Here is a 25,126-nt window from a genome sequence, read left to right on the forward strand (position 1 = left end):
GCAGCCCTATCCCTATACTTGCTATGTCTAACAGAGAACAGGCTGAATACTGCCATTTTACGTTGTGTTGTTTCACACAAAGAAAATACAAACACGGTGACATTATCGTTTATGTCCTGTATATTGCTTTTCATGAACGAAAGGTAATTTCGGTGTTAGAGCGTAGTCAACAGTCCAATCGCAGCTTGGGGGCGGGGAGAGAAACAAAGCAACTTTGATTACTTTCTGGCTGTATCGTCAAGCACGCAGTTACCCCGCCCACAGCCTGGGATTGGACTGTTGATGACATCTGACTATGGCCCGGTTCTGCATGGTGCTTTGTTTAAAGAAAAGCGCATTGAGGAATACATCGCATTCTGTTGTGTTACCATTATTGCGCCGGGGAAGTGATGCAAATACAATAACCAAGGCTGTTCCTTTGGGAGATTCAGATTGGATTTCAATGTGACTGCGATGACACACTGCATTCCATTTACGGAAAAAGCAATATACGAGACATGAAAAACAATGTCGCCACATTTGTATATCCATGTTTGTGTACTAGCACCAAGTAAAACAACACAGTCTAAATGTGTTTGGCTTTTATGTGCGGCATAATGACTATGTGAAACATACACATTGCATTTCCCACTGTGTATTGCATTTCAAAACAGGCATACATGCTATTTGCCCAGCAATATCTTGCGAAGGACAACAGAATAAATGCATTGCGATGAAATGGCAACTATAAATATTAAATGTTTGGAATAGGTACTGTAAGATCAAAATGATGAATTGCACTCGAGGACAATGGAAAAAGGGTAATAGTATTGCTGACAGTGTGGTTATTTGTCGAGGAAGCTTTTAGGCAGATTAAGAAGAATGACATATGATTGTTACCGTCTGTGCCTTTTATCTCCAACATTTCCCTAATGAAAACCAGAAACAATATACAGTACTATTCAGTTAGCAGACAATGGGACTTGACAACTGTCCCTAACGCAGGACAGATCAGCCTAACCAATCACATCATTGTCGCCAGGACTCCTGAGCTCAAGCTGACCCAGCATGCTGTGTCCCTGAGCACACTTTAAAGCCTTTGTGCCATCAGAGACATTTTATTAAATACCTATTTTAGACTTTTTGTACATTAGCGGAGGTGCTTCGGCTATGCTACTCAGCATACACCAGCTGTGAGAAACAGTTTGCAGGGCTTGCGCTAGCCTGATTTCAGACTCTGCGCTGGAGCTTGAGTCTGAAGTTGTCCCTATTCTATTTGATTTCAACGGGGAGGGGATTTAAAATTTGAAATTCCAAATCACAAGAGATCTGGTGGGAGGGGTTGTGTTTGACTTGTGTACACAAAACATTCCCCCCTCCCGCTCCCCTGTATGACAGGCATCAAACAAGTAGTTGTCTTTGATGTTTCATTGATTAGAGAGAAGTACTAACGAGCTATTGACACTTGTATGGCTCAATCAATTACTGCAGTTCAGAACCCCTTTGAAGTTCAAAGGGAGCAATTAAGAGCTCTGGTGAGCCACCCCTCCCTCCACTGTTTCTGTTGATTTTCAAAAGTTAGACCCACCCCTCCTCCGTCTTGCATTGATTTCATTGGTTGGTTTGCCAAGATACCAACAGAAAGAAGCGCGTCATATGGCAAAACCAGACCAAGAGAAGCAGTCCACTCAGAGAGTGGGCGGGTCTATTGGCTGGAGCCAGGCAAGGCTTGCGCCACACTGTTACAAAAGCAGGTTCTCTGGCTGAAAAAAAAAACAATGCATCCTCACACCTGTTGAATCAAACAGGTGTCAAGTTGAAGCAGGAACTGACCATGCGTCACCTGTTTGATGCAAAGGAACTGTCCACAGCTAACAGCTCACTCGGCGATATCACACAAAAGCCCAATCAAGTCTGCTTCTGATGGCACGTCGGTCAAATACTTGTGATTGTCTGACTCAAATACTGTGATTTTGACTGACGAAGTTACATGTCAATGTATTGTTAAGCTCAAATACTGTGATATTGACTGACGAAGTTACATGTCAATGTATTGCTATTGTTCTGCTATTGTATCCCTATTAGTCCAGTAAAAATAAAGCTGAGGTTGGAAAAAATTGTGTTATTTAGTTTTTCAACTGATTCTGACAGGAAATTAGGTCTACTAGCCAGGATAAAAAATCTACCATAATCTGCTCACTGCAAATACCCACAGTGGCCAAATCAAGTTGGACTCCCATCGACTTTCTATGCAGGAGGAAAATACCCAGAAAAAAAATCTGCTTTAAGTAGGATGTGAGGGGTCTAACTAGGGGTTTGTCATGATGCTGAATCCATTGCAATGCAAAGCATTTGTTTTGCACAAAAAACATTCATTGGCCCCAGAAAACGCCCACAAAACTGATGAAAAGTGATGACTCATCACTTTTCATCACTAAACCATCATTTTCTGGGGCAATTTTTAGCCCAATGAATGTTTTTTGTGCAAAACAAATGCTTGCAATGGATTCAGCATCATGACAAACCCCTAGTAAGACCCCTCACATCCTACTTAAAGCAGATTTTTTTCTGGGTATTTTCCTCCTGTATAGAAAGTCGATGGGAGCCCAACTTGATTTGGCCACTGTGGGTATTTGCAGTGAGCAGATTATGGTAGATTGTTTATCCTGGCTAGTAGACCTAATTTCCTGTCAGAATCAGTTGAGAAACTAAATAACACAATTTTTTCCAACCTGAGTGGATTTTTTTCCTAGAATTACTAGACTATGGGGAGTATTGCTTTGCGTTCCCTGGTTTTGCTTAGCATGCTCAAAAAGCATACGCAAAATTCAGGTAACAAGAACGCGGAGCCCTTTAACGCCAAGATGAACAGTACTCCATTTATGCAATAAATGGTTAAATCTACTTTGACGTGAGTGTTCCTGACTAAAGTGACGGGAGTGATTCTGCTCCAACTCGTCACTATAGAACGACCTGGGAATGAGAATAATGTTGAACAAATAGAAGTTCATCTCAAGTACAAAGTTTGACCCATTTCGCAACGCTCGATGACCCCTCGCACACTGAGATGGTATAGGAAAGAAAACCTCAACGCAGTGGCGTCGTCAGTTCAGAAAAAGCTAAGGTATGGCAACATGACTGGTGTCTTGCACGCGCGCCTTCGTGCGCGTGCAAGACACCAGTCATGTTGCCATACCTTAGCAACAGGCATGACACATTTATTTTAAGAAGTACATTTAATTTTTTCCCCCGTTTCTAGGTTTTCTTGGGCTGGATATGGCAGCCTGGAACATTTGTTCAAGTGCAGCTAAGCTTGGCATGTTAGTAAACGTGCCACAATTAACAATGAATTGCACCTGTGCAGCTGACCTGCGGAACTTGGGAATATAACGATGGGGAGAATACAATTATTAATACCTTGTTAAAGTGACCATTTTGTTAAATTTTGCATTCGTAGTTATTTTACTGTAATTTAACAACATAATAACCAGCACAGATAGACAAAGAGATTTATAATTAAAAGTACATTTTATTTCCCCCCCTGGACCCAGGGTATGGCAGCTGCATACCACTGCCATACCCAATTGACGCCCCTGCCTCAACGCGTGACATCCAGTGGGGCACTTAGTTCCTTTTTTTATTTTAACCCCTACTACTAGACAAGTCATGACTCTGTATCACTTGGGGACACAGATGGATGTAGCAATTATGAAATGCTGAACCTATTTCCTCTCTGGCCTGCAGTGCATGTGGATGTCTGCTTCATGCGAGACGAGAGAACATACTGTATCTAATTTGCAAGTCTTTAAGAGGGCACATCAGAACAGCAAGCGTTTAGACCAGTAGACCATGTTACACACACACACACACAAACGTGCACACAAACGCGCGCACACGCACGCGCGCGTGCACGCACACACACACACACACACACACACACACACACACACACACACACACACACACACACACACACACACACACACACTTCATTAAAAACAAGATTACTGTGCAAGTATGTAATTATTGTCAAATTCATTCCAAAATATTCTAAAATATTCAGAACAATTAATAATAATAATTTACAAGGCCAGCCAACCCATTAAAGCAATTTTTGCTATAGGGGCCGAAGCCAGAGGCTAAGGCTATTTGAGGGTTCTTGGCATGGAAAATTCTGGGAACCAATGGTTCAGGTAAGTCTTTTCAAATCTGTTCCCCAATCACTGGTGCATTGCTCGCTCGCACACACGCACGCTCGCACGCACACAAAAACACACACATAAACACACACACACACACAACCCTAATGCCCTGCAGTACATGCACTGCCTAGCTGCGACATGCTCCACCAGGCATCCTCCAGCCTGGGAGACCCTCAGGACCGCTGGTCGTTTGTCTGAATAAATTGGAGAGGCTGGCTCCTGTCATTACCATATGCCGGGGACGGGGTCAGGACCACGACACTGTGGCCCAGGACTGGAGGAGTAGGGCTTTGCAGCTTATGAGCTGGACACAAACACCGGGGTGAATATCTTCACATTTTTCCATTCCATTTTACCAGCATTATCTTATAGCGCATGGCCGTAGCTGAGTGCGCACAGATGAGTAAAGGGTGCAACGGAACCATTACAGGTCCATCTGGTTCTATTTGGTTCCATGTATTGCGACTGTCAGGTTGCATTTACTATGAAGACCTGCAGCTCATGTCCGTCAGTGAGTGAGTGTGTCACGCTAGTAGCAGCCCAGCTGTGGGCAATCAGCGACGCGCCACGTGATAGGTAACGAGCCACGCAGCTGTGGGCAATCAGCGTGTTGTGTATTAGTCACACAGACACACACACACACACACACACACACACACACACACACACACACACACACACACACACACACACACACACACACACACACACACACACACACACACACACACACACACACGTGCCCTGACGGCGTGTTACTTGTACACTCTGAGTCAAACTAAGGAGTGAGTATTTTAGTACACTTTCTGAAGCTGTCAAATTGCAATAGGAGTTGTAAAAAAAGACCTGCTGTCACTAACTACCGTCAGCGACTGAGAAACGAACTCTCGCTGGGGGTAAAGTGTACTTGCGATGCATGATACTGTAGCAGGTGCCCATTACACTTGCAGCTGCCGCGGGTTTGCAGACGCATTCCGCCTGGGCGTAAAACGGCCACTCTAACTGCCACGACACACTCATAAATCTCAGAGACGGATTTCAATGGCCCGTTTATGGTCCAAATCTTCCGCAATAATTTACCTCTAATCTGCACCACTGTTTCTGCATGATAAGACATTCCCCGGCTTAGACATAAACGCTGTCCAAAGTCATTTATACCAAGCCATATTTTACTGTCACCAGCTGTTCAAAATGTATTGAGTATTTTTGGAGAGCACAGGGAGGGATTACACTTTTTTGTCTCTGAAACACTTGTGTATGAGAAACAAACAAAAGCATTTGAGTGCAGTACGTTGTACCACATAATTCCCACACTGGCGATATGGGACTCTAATGTAGGTCAAAACTCAAAAGAGTGGACCAATATGACCCAGGATTTTCAACGGTCGCCATAGGCTAGTCAATCTAAGGTTTGACCCAAAGGAAATTGCAATAGTAATGGTTCAATGTTTTTTTATGATCCTTAGGGTCATCCAAAATAACATATTAAAAGTTGTGAATTATGTATTTAGTGTATCAAGGTAAATTTAGGGGGTTCAAGTTCACTTACTATACAGGAAAAAAAGACCCCCAAAAATCTTCTTTAAGTTGCATGTGAGGGGTCTAACTAGGGTTTTTTTCATGATCCTGAATCCATTGCAAGCATTCGTTTTGCACAAAAAACATTCGTCGGGTTAAAAACGGACACCACAAAACGGAGCTGACCCCAGAAAAGTGATGACTCATCACTATACCCTAGTTCTATGGGTCAGTTTTTAGCCCGAGGAATGTTTTTTGTGCAAAACAAATGCTTGCAATGGATTCAGAATCATGAAAAACCCCTAGTTAGACCCCTCACATGCTACTTAAAGAAGATTTTTTTGGGGGTCTTTTTTGGAGCTGTGTGAAACACAGGCTCCCTATACGTGGCTGTGTGGGTCTGTGTGTCTGTGTGTGTGTGTGTGTGTGTGTGTGTGTATGTAGCCTGACTTCGGCGCGTAACTAGTGCCGCACCATTTACGCCACTCGCGCAATATATACATCAAAATGTGCGGCTCGGCCGGGAATGGTGTTCTATTACCTTTCGTTCCGATCCGCCTTACCATGCCGACGTAATCGGCAAAAAACTACGCTTAATTGTCCCCATTGACTTATAATGGGACAATGCAAGAAATCACTTTCAAGTATTTTTCTCTCGTAAACCATAGGAGCTACAGTTTCAAACCTCGGAGAGGAGATTCATAATGATTTTAAGAATGAATCAAAAAATAATTACATCACTCGGCCTCATGGTGGCGCTATAACGGCCCACTTTACGTTTTGCCCCGTAACTCTTGAACCGTGGATCGGAAAATTTAAATTCCTTTTTCCCTGGATTCCTTGGGTCAAGGCGCATCTCCCCATATAGGCCACGCCCATTTGCGCCAGGATAGATTTTCCGCCATCTTGAATTTTCTCCAAAACACACTTTTTGCTCCTTTTCCTACATATTTTCTTCAAATGTCACAAAAAACGGTACACATGATGATCTACACACACACACACACACGCACACGCACACACACACACACACACACACACACACACACACACACACACACACAGCTCCACTTCACACGGGTGTGATTTTTTCCTGTATAGTAAGTGAATGGACCCAAACGTGAACCCCCTGAATTTACCTTTATCCACTAAATATATCATTCACAACTTTTAATATGTTATTTGGATGACCCTAAGGATCATAAAAAACATTGAACCATTACTATTGCAATTTCCTTTGGGTCAGGCCCTTTTTTGGCTTAGATTGACTGGCCTACCATGGTTATGTCAGGCAGGCCGACCTAGTGTGTGAAGTTTGGTCCAAGAAATCTTTAATACATTCCCTTTCTCAATGCAGGAAACATCAAAAGGTCTGATGCTACCGCATGAAAGTCTCTTTCATTGCGCCCCTGCTACCACTTTGTAGTGTATGTGTGTGCACATGCACGCACACACACACACGTACACACATGCACGCACACACACACGTGACTCACAATATCTAAACCTGGTGGATCATCAAGGTAATTTGTTCTATAAACGTAATGGAAAAAGTTGGACATTTTGTGAAACGTTTTCTGGTGTTAGCATTTAGGTATTCTGATCAAGGCTGTTTAACTAGATACTAGAGAGAAACGTATTTCTTTAAAGAGATTAAAATGTCCTTCCATTTCAAAGAATGTTTTATACAAGCTTTGGTTAACAAATCACTCCTGGACCCATATGGCCTTGATTTTACCTCTGCCTCTCTGACTGCTCAACGCTTTCCAATCTGCTAGATTTGCAGAAACTGAACTGACAAGGTCTACACCCACCCAGGGGGGTTTTCATCATAAGGTGTAGGAACAATTTGCTAATTCCGGGCTAATAACAGCATGCGTTCCCTGTGCAAATGAAAAGGCTTTCAGACAGTTAGCTCAACTAATTATCCGTTGTCTGACTACTGCCTTGAATCCCCCTGTTTAATAGCCTACATCTTAAATGTAAATTGAAGACATTTGTTCAGTGTTAAGGCAGTGGGAGAATGGCTTTTCTTCCTCCTTTTACATTGGACTTCAGTGGTATGCAATGCATAATGAACACGCTCATGTGAGCCCTGTGCGCGCGCTGGGATTGGCATACAGCAGTAGCATCAGCTGATGTGCAGGCAACATGAGCTGAGCTGTGATTGGTCTATTTTTGTGGGGCAAGAGATTCAGACAAAGCCTGTTCTAGACCAGTGGTTCTCAACCTTTTCAGTCCACGACCCCCAAAATAATCATATTTTAACTGGGGACCCCACCACCCTGACGAGCACTAAGAGTTGAGGCATTACATTTTGTATAACACGGTTCTATTGTGAAAATAGCAGATCTACATGCTCAAAACGACAATGTAGATTGTCTATTTTCACAATTTCACATTAAAAAGTCCTTTAGAAATGTGCAGATACCCTCTATGCACTTAAACTTTATGTTGGTTTGTTTACTGTTGAGAGAGAAAACAATATTGCACATTAAGTTAATCATCTGGGGACCCCCCCCCCCCCCCCCCCAATAATTTGGGGACCCCCCCTGGGCGTCCCGACCCACAGGTTTGAGAACCACGGTTCTAGACCAGTGTCTAGAACTCTTTTCATAGCCAAAAGATCCCAGTGCACTACCAGATATACGGTGTGTGTGTGTGTGTGTGGCTATTTTCAAAATGTTTGCCTCTTTCTTATATTATTTTACAATTTTGCCAATGTTTTACCAGTTTTTATGTTGATTACTTTTGATGCTATAATGGCCAGCCGTCTAGAATCTAGACGGCTGGCCCCTTAGGCCATTTAAAAAAGGGGGAATATATACAGTATATACTATTCATTACCCTCCTTAGTCGTCCTTACCTGGACGGACGGACAGACATTAATAGTTACTGGTCCTTACCCGTGTGCAGCCTTACCCGTTTATGCCTTACTCTTATATTTATAGTCTGGATGGCCAACATGTCATAAGAAGCTTGACCAATCCTCAAGCTTAAACCTCACCAAACGTAGAGGATTAGTTCCAGACGGAACTGCATAGTACTGCATACTGCATACTGTTATTTGATATGAGTTAAAGATGCAGTGCCATGATGTATTTACCCCCTAAAACATGATTATCATGTACTATGATTATACAAGGAGGACTTTTTCCAAAAGAGTGTACATAAATAGTTAAAATTTGATTTTTATGTAGCCACACCCACCCGTTCATTAAGTATGCCTGGTTGTCATGGTGGGGGGTTGACCCTAACCTCGCCTGGTGTTCGTTCACAACAGGCCGTTTGGTTTCCGCCTAAAGCGGAAACCACTAGAAGAAGCGGCGTCGCTTTGTTTTGGTTCCCCCTGTTCGTTTCCTCAATCAATCCCCATTGAGCGCAGGGGAATCATTTTGTGTTAAAACCGAATCCGGTTTGATCTTTCCGGCAAATTGTAGTCCTTTGAGGACTACAACATGACGTGTTGTGGTTTACGGAAGAAATACAAAATACAAAGGGACTACATAATTGCTCATAACAACCACACCAGGGGGTCTAATGAAGTACTGTCAACATCATATATGAAAACCAGAAAAGGTACAAAATGATGGCACCACCTCTTTAAAAAAAGGACCTCAATTGAAACAAGCCCAAAAGCTTTCTTGAGGTGTTGATACCAGTGTTGATACCAGTGAACTATACTGTCATGAAACTGTACCTTTTCCTATGCAAACTTCTAAGAAAGTCTTCAATATATATACGTATATGGACCCTAAATTAATAAAACAAAACATTACTGAAATGTGCCGGCATGTAAGTACTATATGGGAATGCATTCACAGGGCCATATGGCAATGTATGAATACACTATGTAAGAGGACAAAGAGGGCATCAGTCCTGTCAACAGAGCAGAGAGCCAAGAGCCCCCCCCATCCCCCCCAACGAAGCATCTCCAGGGAAGCACGGTGCATTATCCACCCTGTTTTGTTTCAAAAATCAGACGAGCCCACACTGAAATAAGCAAGGACAGACTGCCTGAGGACTGCAGGAGATGAGGCGTGTGTGAGATGGGCAGACGATCAATAGTTTCAGGGGCGGCTGTGGGGAGTGTAAAGATAGCAGATAAGTGGCCTTACTGAGACTCTGGATCGTTGATGACCAGGTTGTGTTGTCTGGGCTCAGTCATCTAATGGCTGATGGATTCTCATGAGTACTGTGTCCACTGTGGGTAAGAGGAAAAAGCAGAGAAGGGAGAAAAACGAGTTAGTATCAAGATTTGATCAGAAATTGGCCACAACATTTGCACAAAACGTACCTGATTGGAGATGCAACAGCCCTGCTTGAAGCAGACTAACGATTTATGTGGGTATCAATAGCGTAATTTAATAAAGTTTAGGCTGATATAAAATACAACTTTTACTTCAGCTAAACCACCAACTACGGCTTTTGGTTAGAAAAACTCAACACATAATAAACTGATGCCCAAAGTAGCAAGTTCATTCTCTGAGCTAAGCTTAGAGTTCATTATAATGCTTACCACAGCAACTTTTAGCACCAAAGTCATACACTTCAGCAAAACAATCACATTGGCACCCAGATAAACACAAGCAGCCCAAAGACTTAGTTCAAAGTCTGGCAGAAAGCCTTTATAGATATGAATAAAACGCCCAGTTTTAAGCCCAAACTTTTACATCACACTGACCAGATTAGAAAACAAAATAATACTTAAAAATGTTTCTTATCAACTGTAAATCCTCCTCCACATATAGGCCTACAGTCATTTCCACTGAGGCAAAGACAAAGCCGATGGGATCATCGTTCTCCAGCTGGAGAGTAACAAAATGAACATTTCCGTGGTGTTCCCCTCATTGTCGGATGCATTCAAGTGAAAGACATACAGTATTGGCATCCCATGTTTGTATGTGGCTTTATGAATAATGGATGGGAAGAGGCAGCTGGGCCACTATCAAGGCATTCTCCTCACCCTAAGGCTGCATTTTCATAATGTATGGTTAACTCATCCCAACCACATGCCGGAGTATTTTGAGGTTGCCTCACATATACCTCAACAAATATACATTCTCACTTCCGAGGATGGGGCCAGCGTGTTCTGTACCTGCACCGTGCACAGTAGCCTACAATCCTCAGTAATTTATTTGAACTCAGAGAGTACACACATAGCCAAATGGACCCGTAACACTGAGGATCTTACTGTGTGGTGCGAAAGTAATCAATAAAAGCCGCAGAGTGGCCATAAAGTACAGTATATAGTATAGTATACGCAGGTGCACTCACAGACAAGTTGCTCTCTTGATCTCTGCATTTCACTCTGCTCCTGTTCCTGTGTCTTTGCTAGCAATATGCAGTACACATTATTCTTGATCTTGAACAGTACGTATCTGCTTAAAATGGCAGCAAAATGCCTAAAATGTTAATGCAATGTGCACACAAATTATGATAATCAAGTCCAGCGGTGCTGAAAGAGACTCTTTTTGCAGCAGCCATATTGTCATGAAATAGCAGTTTTACTTCTTTCGCAGGTGTTACCAATGATACTAATTAAGTGTAGCAGAGCCTTTCCAGTGAGCGAACTTGCACAATTGTGACGGGACACAGCGTTATGTAATGTGAAGGAAGTAAAATTGCACCTGCTTATGAGGGTACGCCTTATATAGACCCTTATAAGGGAACAAAGGGACATTTTGTCCCCACGTTTTTAGGACTGGACGGATGGACAGACATTAATAGTTACTGGTCCTTACCTGTGTGCAGCCTTACCCGTTTATGCCTTACTCTTATATTTATAGTCTGGATGGCCAAAATGTCATAAGAAGCTTGACCAATCCTCAAGCTTAAACCTCACCAAACGTAGAGGATTAGTTCCAGACGGAACTGCATAGTACTGCCTACTACATACTGTTATTTGATATGAGTTAAAGATGCAGTGCCATGATTTATTTACCCCCTAAAACATGATTATCATGTATTATGATTATACAAGGAGGACTTTTTCCAAAAGAGTGTACAGAAATAGTTAAAATTCGTTTTTTATGTGGCCACACCCACCAGTTCATTCTGGTTGTCAGGTGGGGGGTTGACCCTAACCTTGCATGGTGTTCGTTCACAACAGGCCGTTTGGTTTCCGCCTAAAGCGGAAACCACTAGAAGAAGCGGCGTCGCTTTGTTTTGGTTCCCCCTGTTCGTTTCCTCAATCAATCCCCATTGAGCGCAGGGGAATCATTTTGTGTTAAAACCGAATCCGGTTTGATCTTTCCCGCAAATTGTAGTCCTTTGAGGACTACAACATAACGTCTTGTGGTTTACGCTCCAGACCGGTTAGTTACAACCCCGAAAAGTGAAGTGATCCCAGACTAGGCTGACCCAGCTGAAGTTAGCCACACCCACAGTGTTGGGTGAATGGTAAAAGGGGAGGGGATGATTATGTCATTTAATCTCTGTTTTTGGATCGGCACTTTTGACCCACAAGGTGTCAGCCTCTAGGAAGAAATACAAAATACAAAGGGACTACATAATTGCTCATAACAACCACACCAGGGGGTCTAATGAAGTACTGTCAACATCATATACATATGAAAACCAGAAAAGGTACAGGGTTAGGGTTAGGGTAACCCTAACCCTAACCCTAACCCTAACCCTAACCCCCTGTCTGTCATCATCATTTATGACATCATGCCTTTTGTAGGCATGTCATCATCATGTCATCATCATATATACCCTTTATATAGAAAAGGGACAGACCGACATTTGCTTATGTAGGCCTACCCATTTCATGGGTCTGGCAAAAAAAGGACCTCAATTGAAACAAGCCCAAAAGCTTTCTTGGGGTGTTGATCTTGTACCAGTGAACTATACTGCCATGAAACTGTACCCTTTCCTATGCAAACTTCTAAGAAAGTCTTCAATATATATACGTATATGGACCCTAAATTAATAAAACAAAACCATACTGAAATGTGCCAGCATGTCAGTACTATATGGGAATGCATTCACAGGGCCAACGTTTTTAGGACTTGGGTTACTTGGGAAAATGTCTCCATGTCTAAAGCCATGTATTACGTTAATCAGGTCAATAACTTATCAGGAATGTATACAGTAACAGTATAATGTAGGCTACTACATATTTTATTTGTAATTTACACTTAAACTGAAGCCTGATGGTCTATGAACATACTAAATTATTATATAATTTTTTGTATTCATTTGAGGTTTGGCATTCTGTACCGCTATTGATTTTCACAAAAAATAAGTGAATTCTAAGTAGAAGTCACATCAGATTAACAACTTCCCAAGTCAGCAGACACAAGAACATTTTAATCATAAAACAAATTCACAAGATAAAATAAATGACAATTTGTTTTATTAACTCATTCTGTGCCGTTTGCGTGATGTCACGCGATAAGTACTCGAGTACTTACAGTGCCGAATGCGTGATGTCGCGCGAAAAGTAATAAATTACTGTAACGTTGAGTACATTACCGAGTAGAATGGCCGGATGTCCGGAGACGAAAATCCGCGCTGATTTGTCATCATCACGGCTCCACGAGCACACAATAGTCATCCCATAACATTGAGGTGGACGGGGGATCTCATCTTTAATGTCCATTATCTCAAAACTACACTTTAGAAGCGAAGATGGAGGCAGATGCTCGCTTATATAACACATGTATAAAAGCTCCAACGCAATCCAGCATGGCACCACGTAAACAACGATCGGTTCCGGCGCACGACCCGATGACGTCAGACCGGAAGTGATCACGCGGTGCACTTCTGGGCCTTCAAAATAAGAGAGTGCAAGTGGACGGAGCCTGCGGGAGGCACTCTGGACATCATTGCGACCGAAAATCGCGGGCACAAAATGAGTTAAAACAAATTGAATACCTCTAAAGTGCTGGGGGAAACGACATGCCCAATTGTACAACAAGACTTCCCAACATGCGCACATACAGTCCATTCACCACCAGTGTATTAGTGGCTGTGCATAATTATAAATCTAGGCTAAATCTAACCGTATTGTTTGCACCTAACATGATCCAACTTTTAATCAAATCACTAAACTCTGTTCCCTGCACAGCCACAAACAGTCACAGTTGACTGATTAGTTGGATCTGAATGAGGTGTTGAAAAGCTTTTTGCTTTGGGAGTGACAGGCAGACCCAGTGCTGCGGGAAATAAGGGAATAAAACTTAGGGCAGGTCTTCAACAGGGGGACCTCAGAGTTACTACAGGGGGTCCTTCAAATCTTTGTTTGATAGAAACTTTTTTTTCTTCTGTTTTTATTAACCACTTGAACCCTAACGTCCATATTCTGAGAACTTTAGCCAAAATAGCAGATCTACAAGCTCACAAGAGCTTGCACACACACTACTTGGCTAGATCAGCTATTTTCGGCAAAGAGGTTTGGTGTAGAGGGGAAAAAGAGCACACTAAGTACAGAGTGAAAGGTCAAAATTATTAAGTATTGACGGTTCAAGTGGTTACATACCGGTATATCTAACACAAAATGACATGAATCCAAAATACACTGATGACTGTGCCGTCAAACAATGAAACTATATGGAATCTGGGGGTCCCTGCTTCATCTCTCTCTCAGCTAAGGGGTCCTTGGCCTGAAAACGTTGAAGACCCCTGACATAGGGGAGGCAGCGGCTCAGTAGGTTGAGCAGCCAACTGGGAATCAGAAGGTCATACATGTAGCCCCTGGATGCTCCCCCATGCGCTCACCTGGACAGCACACTGCTGGGTCAAAGGCAGAGAAATGTACCCTCTGGGAATCAGTAAATACCCCTTTTTTTATATAACAGCAGGCGTGGCTCGATCCTATCCATGGTGCTGGCTGAGTTATGGCTGTTGTTTTGTGTGTGTTGTTATTGCCTTGGATTTCCTACTATTCATAGATGAGACACCACTGACTGAGCTGTCCTTACATTGTTAACAAGGCTGTGTAGCCTATTTAAATGCATTGATTCAGTAGTTTATTTTATGTAATGTATTCTAAAGCAGGCAGCACTTACAGCTATAGGAGAGATCCAATGTCACAACATTTCAATTCAAATGTAAAGAATATATATTGTAGGCACTGGTACACAATCTCAGAATGCACTGTAAATAGTGTGTGTCTCTCTCAACCCTCCCCCTACTATCTGGTACAATCCGCCGCTGCCAATCTAGTCTCCTATTAAGGGACATTCAAAAGGCTTTTTAAAAACTCTATAGTCATTGTGTCTGAAGAACTGCCAGCCACCTCGGATAGGATAAATTGGATAGGAAACCATTACTGCTTTTCTCCTTTTTTTTATTTTTTTTTTATTTGTTTTGCAATGATGGATTATGCGTCTGATGAAAGAACAGTGTCAATGTTCTTTTTTATGTCATTAGGAATACAATGACAGAGTCTGGAGCTGCAGACAGTTTTCTTGCTGAAAACGATTCGAGCCATTTCTGTGAACCAATGCTGGCCAATCAAAGCATAGTCTGTCAATATTACAGTGGTTTTCAAACGTTTTGTGTCCAAGTTATAACAATGGGCGAGTCCAAATCTCAAGGCACACCAGTAATCACCGCAAAACTTTGTGGAAAAACGGTTTAATTAAAAGTTTTCACTTCACAACGTTTTGTATAATACATGGCATAATAATGTGTGGTCGTTCCAAAATCCCAAGGCACACCTGGCATTGTCTCACAGCACACCAGTGTGGCTCAGCACACAGTTTGGGAACCACTGATATGATGTGCATTATCAGAGGATTGCCACCCAAATCCTTCGTGTTTTCTAATACCTGCGTGTAGAAGACCCTCAGGAATGGTTTCCATTTCAGACACATTTGAGGTGGACGTGCTGCAGCTAACCAAAAAAACAAAAGTCTTCAGCCAGGTTTTAGAGACTGCGTGCTCAAGCTGGCTGAGGGAGCGACCAGTACACTGTTCCTGTGAACGTGCGTTGGCGCATGCGCATTGCAATGACAAGTCTATGGACGATAACGGATATACCAGCTCCTGGTAGTTGGTAGTCCGACTACTGAGCCTTGGCCAAGGCATGACAGGGGTGATAACAGACCCATCCCAAGGAAGGATAACACGGAAATCGGCTGGCTCAAAAGAACACTTCATTTGCATCCAGCGTCTGGTTGAATGGGCCGGAACGGAACCAAAAGCAGAAAATCCCCCGCCAACAGAGATTAGTAGAATTCATTTTGTTCTGAGTGGAATGGATCTGTTTGGATCAGCAACTATAAACAACTAGTCCACCCCTGCTTTCACAAATATATATGAGGTACTAAACTACACTGAGTCCACACAATATGAGGTATCAGCCTGCACTAATACAATATGACATACTACAATACACTGAGAGTACATGAGGTACTAACCTACACTACAATTACATAAATGATGAGCTACTAACATACACTACAATTACATAGATGATGAGCAACTAACTAAGTTTGCAGGCGCTCACAGCTATGTTGCAGCAGTGATCCAACTGATATGGCCATTATGGAGATCTGTATCTGTCAGTCCTTGCACACTTGCCCACATGCCCCTAGTGCCCAGTTGTCCAGGTGCGCACCTCTCCAAGTTCCCACATGTCCCTATTGCCCAGTTGTCCAAGTGCAGACATGTTCCTAGTGCCCAGTTGTTCAGGAGTCAACCTCTCCTAGTGCCCACATGTGCCTAGTACCCAGATGTTTTGGTGGCCATTTGTCCAGGTGCCCACCTCTCCTAGTGCCCACATGTCCCTAGTGCCGTGTTGCCCAGGTGGCCAACACTCCAAGTGCCCACATGTCGCTAGTTGTCCAGATGGCCACCGCTCCAAGTGCCCACACGTCCCTAGTGCCCAGGTGTCTGTCTGTCGGTCCATCCATCCATCCATCCATCCATCCATCCATCCATCTCTATTAAATAAGAAAAAAGAAAAACACAGCCTGACTGTGTGGGGCCCCAGGCAGCCACCTAGGCCTGGCACTGCACCGCCTATAGGCCAAAAAGGCCCTGACTGTGTGGGATGATGGGTTAATCTACACTACATTTACATACTGTAAATGATGAGCTACTAACCTACACTACGAATACACCAGTAAGACTACCGAAATCGGGAGATAAGCGACCGTCAGGTCGCATTCACAAACTTTAGAAGGCAATGGTAGCCAATCAGGAGGGAATATGGGAAATGGGACAGATCCATGTTGATGACATGACTAGAAGAGGGCCATGTGAGAAATGAGGGGTGGAGGTTGCGGTTTGGCAGCCAAGTAGTGTGTGTGCAAAGATGGCATGGATAGGGGCAACGGTGGCGGATATGAGTAGGGCAAAAGTGTGACGCGACGTGACGGACAGACAGACAGACAGACGGACAGACGGTGGAGGTTTTGATAGTAACTGCGACCCAATGGTCGCAATAAAGTATGAGGTACTACACTGCACTGAAATGACATACAATATGAGGTACCACTCTACACTGAGAGGGAGTCTACATACAATATGAGGTACCACTCTACACTGAGAGGGAGTCTACATACAATATGAGGTACCACTCTACACTGAGAGGGAGTCTACATACAATATGAGGTACCACTCTACACTGAGAGGGAGTCTACATACAATATGAGGTACCACTCTACACTGAGAGGGCGTCTACATACAATATGAGGTACCACTCTACACTGAGAGGGAGTCTACATACAATATGAGGTACTAAACTGGACTGAGAGTACGTACAGTAATATGCTTTTAGCCTCACATAGCCAGACAATATCACTGTGTGGATATTAGTCTGGTTCTTCTCAGACAGTGTTCTTTTCCAGTTACGAAGATTCAAACAGACTCTATTGGTTAGACCTACAACCAATCAGAGTAGCGCAAAGGTGATACACCCGCCCTACATTTGCATACTGGGCCCTGGTTGGTTCCTCACGACTTGAGCTGTGAAATATTTGAATAGCTGAGCAGGGCCAGACCTTATCTGTCAAGGGCAATTTTTCTTTGCAATGGCAGATCCGTCTGGCTACGCAAGGCTAGTAGGCTATGGAGTACAAATCTAGACATCATCGATACAGTAGTCTTCTGTCCTAAAATAGCATTTTAAACATGTAGCTTAATCTCAGTAAGTGTTGCTTGCCAAAAAGAGTGATCTACAAGCTAATTAATGCAGTATAAGTTAGGATTTATTGCACCAAGTACAAGTGATGTACTGTTAACAAAATGGAGAGAGGGCGAGATCATTTAGCGACCTACAACCGGGTCGCGACGTGGTCGGTAGTTTTCAGCGACCGGGTCGCTAAATCGACCGACTGGGACGGTAAAACCACCGACCGGGACGCTAGAACCACCGACCGGGACGCTAAAACCACCGACCGGGACGCTAAAACACCGACCGGGTCGCTAAATCGACCGACCGGGACGCTAAAACCACCGACCGGGACGCTAAAACCACCGACCGGGTCGCTAATTCCACCGACCGGGACGCTAATCCAGCGACCGGGTAGGTAAATCCACCGACCGGTGGTCGCTTCCACCGACCACCGGGCTACTAACCCTAACCCTAACCCTAACCCTAACCCTAAACCTAACCTCAGTAACCTTACCTCAGTTAGGCTAACCTGCCACGCAACCTCCCGACCGGGTCGCTAAATCACCGACCGCGTCGCTAACTCACCAACCGCGCCGCTAAAGCGAGCGACCGGGTCGCTAAATCGACCGACTGGGGCGCAAAATCTTCCGACCGGGTCACTAGATGTACCAACCGGGTCGCTAAATCTACCGACCTAAAACTGCAGGCAGGTCGGTAGATTTAGCGACCGGGTCGGTCGATTTAGCGGCGCGGTCGGTGATTTAGCGACCCGGTCGCTCGATTTAGCGACCCGGTCGCTCGATTTTGCGACCCGGTCGCTGAAAACTACCGACCACGTCGCGACCCGGTTGTAGGTCGCTAAATGATCTCGCTCCTACTGACAAAATGACTTTGCTATTTAACTAATTCAGATCACATTCCACCCCGAAAGGCATACTAGATTTCACATTTTACACCTACAGTTTATGTTAATCTCTTGTAGAATCAATGTGAACGTCTGTGTAGTTTATAGATAGTTTTGGACTCTCAATGTGTAGCAAATGCTTGTGATATAGTCATCAAATGAGTTAGCTGGCTATCATGACCTAAATGTGGGTTTGGCAGACCCCAAAGACATTCTGACAACCTTTGCTCTCTTTTGGCATGCATTAATAAAGACCTAATCTTGAAAGCATCCAAAGACCTACAAATTAGTATCCCAAAAGTGCCTGCCAGAGATTTCTTTCCCCCCTCAATTCCATTACCAGCTCACGCCAAAATGTGGTTGCGGGTCAATTAATTTCTATCGTCCCCCATACATTTTGACAGGAATCCTATCACAAGTTAATTCAGTTAAAAAGAAAACACACTATTTGAATTGAGAGCCTACACTGAAACAAAATAAGACACAAATTCAAGATAGAGTAGACGTATCTCAACCTAATATATTATGATGACATTTTCAATAATTGTAGAGCCTGCACATATAGCCCCTGGGTCAGTTTTAATAAACAGGAGAGACGGTATCAACTGGAAGCACTCGATAGCCAAGCCGGTGAAAAGGTAAAGGCCTGTTTATTGGGCTTCGCTTCTCCGGCGCGCCGATGGCATTCTCGAGATACCCTCGACTTAAAAGTATTCTTTCGCCTGTTGGATCAAAATTTCAAGCTCACTGATAACATAACCCAATCATAATGGGTAATGCCCTGTAGCTCCCAGTGTTTTTTGTGTGCTGGCAAAAGCAGATAAGAGGCGGGAAACATGCAGACGGAGGCTGGGACTGGGCTGGCCCGTGTCCAGCTCAACCTCCCGAGGGGGCAGCACTCTGCCTGCTCTGGGCAGATGTCAGGCTCCTGGCGTCGGAAAGGCAGGTGCAAGCGTGGCCAAATCCACCGCCGAACCTGCAGTGTCCTGGCCCTACAGGCGGAGGTTACAGTAACTGGTGCCAGACACACAGTGGTGGGAAAAGCACTCAAACGTTTTACTTAAGCAAAAGTATCAATACTGCAATGTAGAAATACTCTGTTAAAAAAGTAAAAGTCTGGAATTTTAAAAGTACACAGTTATGGGTCTGAAAATACCAAAAGTAGAAAGTACTCGTTATGTCCCATTTCAAGTCTTCAAATGCATAAAAATGTTGATGCAACGCATTGTGAGCTTGTAGATCAGCTATTTTCAAATGGTCAATATAGGGTTGACTAATCATGTATGTTTTTTGTTTTGTAATAATAATAAAAATCTATAAAGTAATTAGTAACTAAAGTTTTCAAATAAAAGGAGTTGTGTAAAAGTAGGGGTGGGCGATATGGTGATAATTATCGTTGAGACGATACAATGTATCCACGATATGCCTTTTCAGAGGTATCGTATGTATCGTCGTGATACAATTGAGGGAGCCTTGTAAAAAATCCTGTTCAATCGTTAATACAGAGATTCATTGCAGAATTCAATTAAACCTGCATTTTGGTCAAAATCATCAGTTCTCAAACTTTAAAATGTCAAGGTCTCCACTTAACTCTGACAGTATACAAATGAAACCAAATGGACCCGTAATAGTCTCATTTGTATACTGTCAGAGTTACGTACTTGTAAAGTTCAATTTAAACCTTCCAAAAGGAACCCAGAGAGTCAAGTTTTTTTCAAGTAACTTGAAAAATAACCATAAAAACCAACATGAAAAATAATCGTGATAAAATCGTGTATCGTGATACAGCTTGGGAAAATATTGTGATATTGTATTTTTCCATATCGCCCACCCCTAAAATATTTGGATCCGAAATGTAGTGGAGTAGAAGTAAAAGTATTGTAAATTGGAAATAGTACAAATATCTCAAAATTGTACTTAAGTAAATGTACACCACTGCAGACACAGCAGGAAGAAAAGCCGTCGGGCACAAAAGTAGCTCAAATAGCCTATCTGAGAGTAAGTACGTTCTCTATCTTTGGAAGGTTTTGCCTATAATAACATCCCCAATAGCGGACACCAGGTTGAAAGTGGTTAAGCCTGTCTGTGGGTTTTTATAAATATTTAACCAATTGTAACACATGCAATACCAATGAGCCTGTGACTAAACCATAACTACATTGGATCCATTGGAACACAGGTTCTTTATTAATTTCCTGAAAAGTTGTGGTTTTGGACATACAGCTGTGCCGTTCAACTCTGTTTCTTTCCCTGTTTTGCCTTTCTAATTGTTATGGAGAACGGAGCGTATTTTTGCAAAAAAAAAAAAAACTCGCAAATGTCAAGAAACCACTCCATTCCTATTGAAAAGCAGAATCCACCTTCATAGTTAGATTTAATCTTCGAAAAGAAGAAGGTCATAAAAATAGCAAAAATTCTTTCCCTGTTTTGCCTTTCTAATAAACCCTTTTGCAAATCCCGCCCCATTCTGCCCTGTTACTATGATGGGACATTAACCCTGGGCAGATTGTTTTTATAGTGGAAGTGGATGGGATTTTTTTCCCCTTCATAGCCTCATTACAGCTATATAAAGTACCAAAGGAAAAACACCTAGGTGATATTAATAAAAAGGGAAGACAAAGGTACAGTAGTTACATTGCAAAACAGGGGATTTACCCGAAAATATATGTTTTAATTTGTTTAATCCCAGTGGGACAGAATCCTCTTTGCAGATTCTTTTATAGTGGTAGTGGATGCGATTTTTTTTCCCTTCATAGCCTCATTACAGCTATATAAAGTACCACAAAAAACACATCTACGTGATATTAATAAAAAGGGAAGAAAAAGGTACAGTAATTATATAGCAAAACAGTAGTTTTCCCCCGAAAAATAAATGTTTTAATTAGTTTAATCCTCTGGATCAGAGATAGAAAGAGAAGCGCATTGCATCTTGGGTACTAGGAAGAGGACAGAGAGAATGTTTCTCCTCACATAATAGGCTGGCTTTTCGTAATTCTGCCCATTTAAATTATATGTACCCAATCGTGACTCTTAGACCATTGATAAGGTACATGTGAACTAGTTTGTTGAAGCTTATTCGTTATGATGAGCGAGATCGCTTGACGCTTGCCGTCGCTATCACCGTACCGGCCGATCTCCGTGTCGCGCACTGCGGACAGTTTTTGAAAGGCTGAAGCAACATTCTCCACTGCACAAACTCCACCCCCGATAGCAAAAAGTGAATGTTTTTTTCTGGTTGGCCAGTCAGGGAGTCTCAGGGACCAATCAGAAGGCTGACAAACGGTCTATTGTTATGGAGAATGGAGCGTATTTTTGCAACAAAAAAAAAAAAACTTGCAAATGTCAAGAAACCACTCCATTCCTTCTGAAAAGCCACCTTCATAGTTAGATTTAATCTTCGAAGTCAGAGAAGGTCATAAAAATAGCAAAAATAGCTTATCTACAAGCTCAAGTTTCTGCCAATCCCCTGAAAATCTGCTGTCTTGTCAATGGCAGGACGTGTGAAGTTTTGAAGTGGCACATCTGTACAGGTTTTCCACCCAACAGCAACAATAAGGCATCTCCCCCCAAAACAGATTACTTTTAAAATGAGCAGACACCAAGGTGTGGCTCATTGCTGCAGGGCTTTCGACTCAACGTTCATGGTAAATAAGTGCCTTTATAGAATTAACGGGACCATGAGATTAGTACGACTCCTCGTGCCTTGACTAATTGTGTGTTATAACATCACCTGGGAAAATGTCGTACTTCTTCCACTGCAGTCGTACACAAGAGAGGTTTGAACCCAGTGACAGCTGTTTAATTAACTCATTGACTGCCAAGGCACGAGTTTCACGAGTTATTACAGTACTCCCAGGCTGCCACAGCCCGAGTTTCCCGAGTTGGAAGCCATTTTGAAAAAAAAAAAAAAAAGATTTTTTTTTTTTTTTTCAAATTTTTTTTTTATAAAAAAATTTCTAAAAATGCCTCAAATGTATTAGGCATGATCGCAATTGCGAAATTGCATGTTTAGCCCCATAACAAACACATCTTTCAAAATGTCAAAAATGGCTGTTTTGTCTTACTTTGAAGGCTTGTATCTCATGAATGCCTGAACGGATTTCCAAGCGGATTTTTTTGTTTGAAAGCTGTTAAAAAGTACTACACATATGGTGCATGATCTAGGCATGGGCGTGCACGATCCGTGCACTAAAAATTGATCCGTGCACTAGAAATTTGGAAGGTGGCAGTGTTTGTTTTGTCTGACTTTGAAGGCTTCTATCTCATGAATGCCTGAACGGATTTCCAAGCGGATTTTTTGGTTTGAAAGCTGTTAAAAAGTACTACACATATGATGCATATATGGTGCATGGGCGTGCACGATCCGTGCACTAAAAATTGATCCGTGCACTAGAAATCTAGGATAGTGGCAGTCTGGTACTTGGGGGCCATCTTGAAATGGCATTCAATGAGTTAAGAAGTGCCTAAATCATCAATGTTCCTGCCAGGCGCACATGGTGAAATATGCAGATGTGCATCATCAGTGTCCAAGAAGTGAAGTGATTCGTCATCTCACAGGGGAAAATGAGATTTGCAATACCTAACGAACAGAATAATGGATAAATCAACTGCTAAGAAAACAAACAGAAGGCACAAACAGTCACTCTGCTTCATTGAGCACATTCAAGACTGTCCCTCTGAACACTCGCTCCGTCCCTTCTATGGGCAGAGAGGGGACCGATGGCAGCTTGGGTCTACAACCTGACCCACTTTAAACGATAATTGATTTTCCGTGTCAACTTCAGTCAAGCTAGGTTGAACTGTAATTCCACACGAGCAAAGTAGAATTAATCAGTCTATTCCCCAACGTGCACGCAGCAGGCCCAAGGGCTGACAAGCACATGAAACAGCAGGCAAATGTGTATTATTGATTAAACAGCCACCTTCTCCGAGCCAAGCTAACTAGTAAAATATTTTTTTCAAAGCTCATCAGTGGACTGTGTTTGGTTTGTTCATTCAGATTTGAGGGCTTTGGGTGTTACGTGGCTGCAGTAATCTTCATCTATTGCCATGCTATATTACGCCATACAGACTTGAACTAGAACTTCTTCATATAGGTTGCTTATAATGTAGGTGACCTACAAGGCTAGGTCTTGCAGGTCACCTACATTATACTTACAGGCTTCCTCTATGGTTTTCTCTGTACGACGCTCTGCCAGATAATACCTGAAAACATATGAATACTCAAATAGTATCAAATAACAAATCCTTGTGTACCAAAGAAAAGACTGAGAGAGGAGAAGAAACTGTACATTGCACGCATTTAAATATACACTTCAGGTCTAACCACTTAGTCAGACGATGAATAGTGAAAATAGCAAATCTACAAGCATACAACATGTTGCAATGTGCAAGTTTCGCCTATAATGACGTGCCCAAAATAGGTACCTCGGGTTGAAAGTCGTTAATGCAAGCATTATTAGGCTAATGCAAATGTCAGTGAGGGCAATTTTAAGTTGTGAGGGTCTAATGAAGTTTATCAAGAAAAGTTCTGATGGATGCTAAATAGAATCTATGGGGGTTAGGGCTTGCATTTGCAAAGTTGAAACGTGTAATTAGAGTATAGGATTTATGTTAAGATAAACTAACATTAATGCCAATGAGTCAGACAGATATTGTGCGTTTTCATTGTTGCCATGAGGTGGAAATCACATTTACTCGTAGTTTGCTGAATCTATTTTAGGACCACTGACCTTTTTTTAAACTGTTAACTCATACAGTGCCATCCGGCCACAAGGGGCGCTAGAGTGCCAGAAATTTCTCCATAGACCTTCTTTATAGCTTTCGTCGACCCTCTCCCAACTGGCTTGTGTTTTCACTCCAGTCAATGCTATGGGTGATGAGAGGAGGAAGCTAGCTGACACGTAGCCAAAATGCTAACCCATTTAGAAGCCCGATCTAAAGCTATTTCAGCCGCAAAAAACTTTCTCTTTGGGTCTGGGAACACAATCCGGAGAAAATCCTGTCTAAAGATGTGATTTATTATTGGAGTGGGCGGCGCGATGCGGCCGTTAGCGCGAATACGGCCCGTGGATGGCCGAGTCTAAGTCCCGGGCATGGATGGACGTCTAGACCGGGGCTTCGTTGAGGCCTCCGATTAAATAATTCATTTTATTAAATATCCCGGACATGTTCGGGATAGGCACCCTGGAATACATCCCGGTACCGGTACCGAGTTTTTTTTTGGGGGGCTCTAAACTTTATTTTAAACCATTTTCAATGGAATAAATCGTCGGAGCATCTAGCGTCTCTCGTTGGTGAGCGCTGGTCGAGCCGGGACCACCCACGTTGCTCCAAGCAGCTCGGGGTAAGTAAAATAGCAAATAAAAAATTGTTTTTGATCCCGAACATCCCGAACATGTTCGGGATAGGCACTTAAAGGGTTAACAACAGCAGTGATATGTTGACGCTTAA

The 25,126-nt window shown here is 42.8% G+C and overlaps 1 protein-coding gene across 2 annotated transcripts in view; it reads right to left on the minus strand.

Annotated features, from left to right (window-relative positions):
- Positions 1-25,126, minus strand: part of gulp1a (GULP PTB domain containing engulfment adaptor 1a) — a 192,949-nt gene that overhangs the window by 125,271 nt on the left and 42,552 nt on the right. For both annotated transcript variants that reach the window (XM_080753116.1, XM_080753115.1), the window contains exon 2: positions 9,818-9,903. The gene's annotated coding sequence lies outside the window, so the exon portion shown is untranslated. The remainder of the gene's footprint in view (positions 1-9,817; positions 9,904-25,126) is intronic.

Source organism: Nannobrachium achirus, assembly GCF_963921795.1.
Source record: "Nannobrachium achirus genome assembly, chromosome: 22".
Lineage (NCBI taxonomy): Eukaryota > Metazoa > Chordata > Actinopteri > Myctophiformes > Myctophidae > Nannobrachium > Nannobrachium achirus.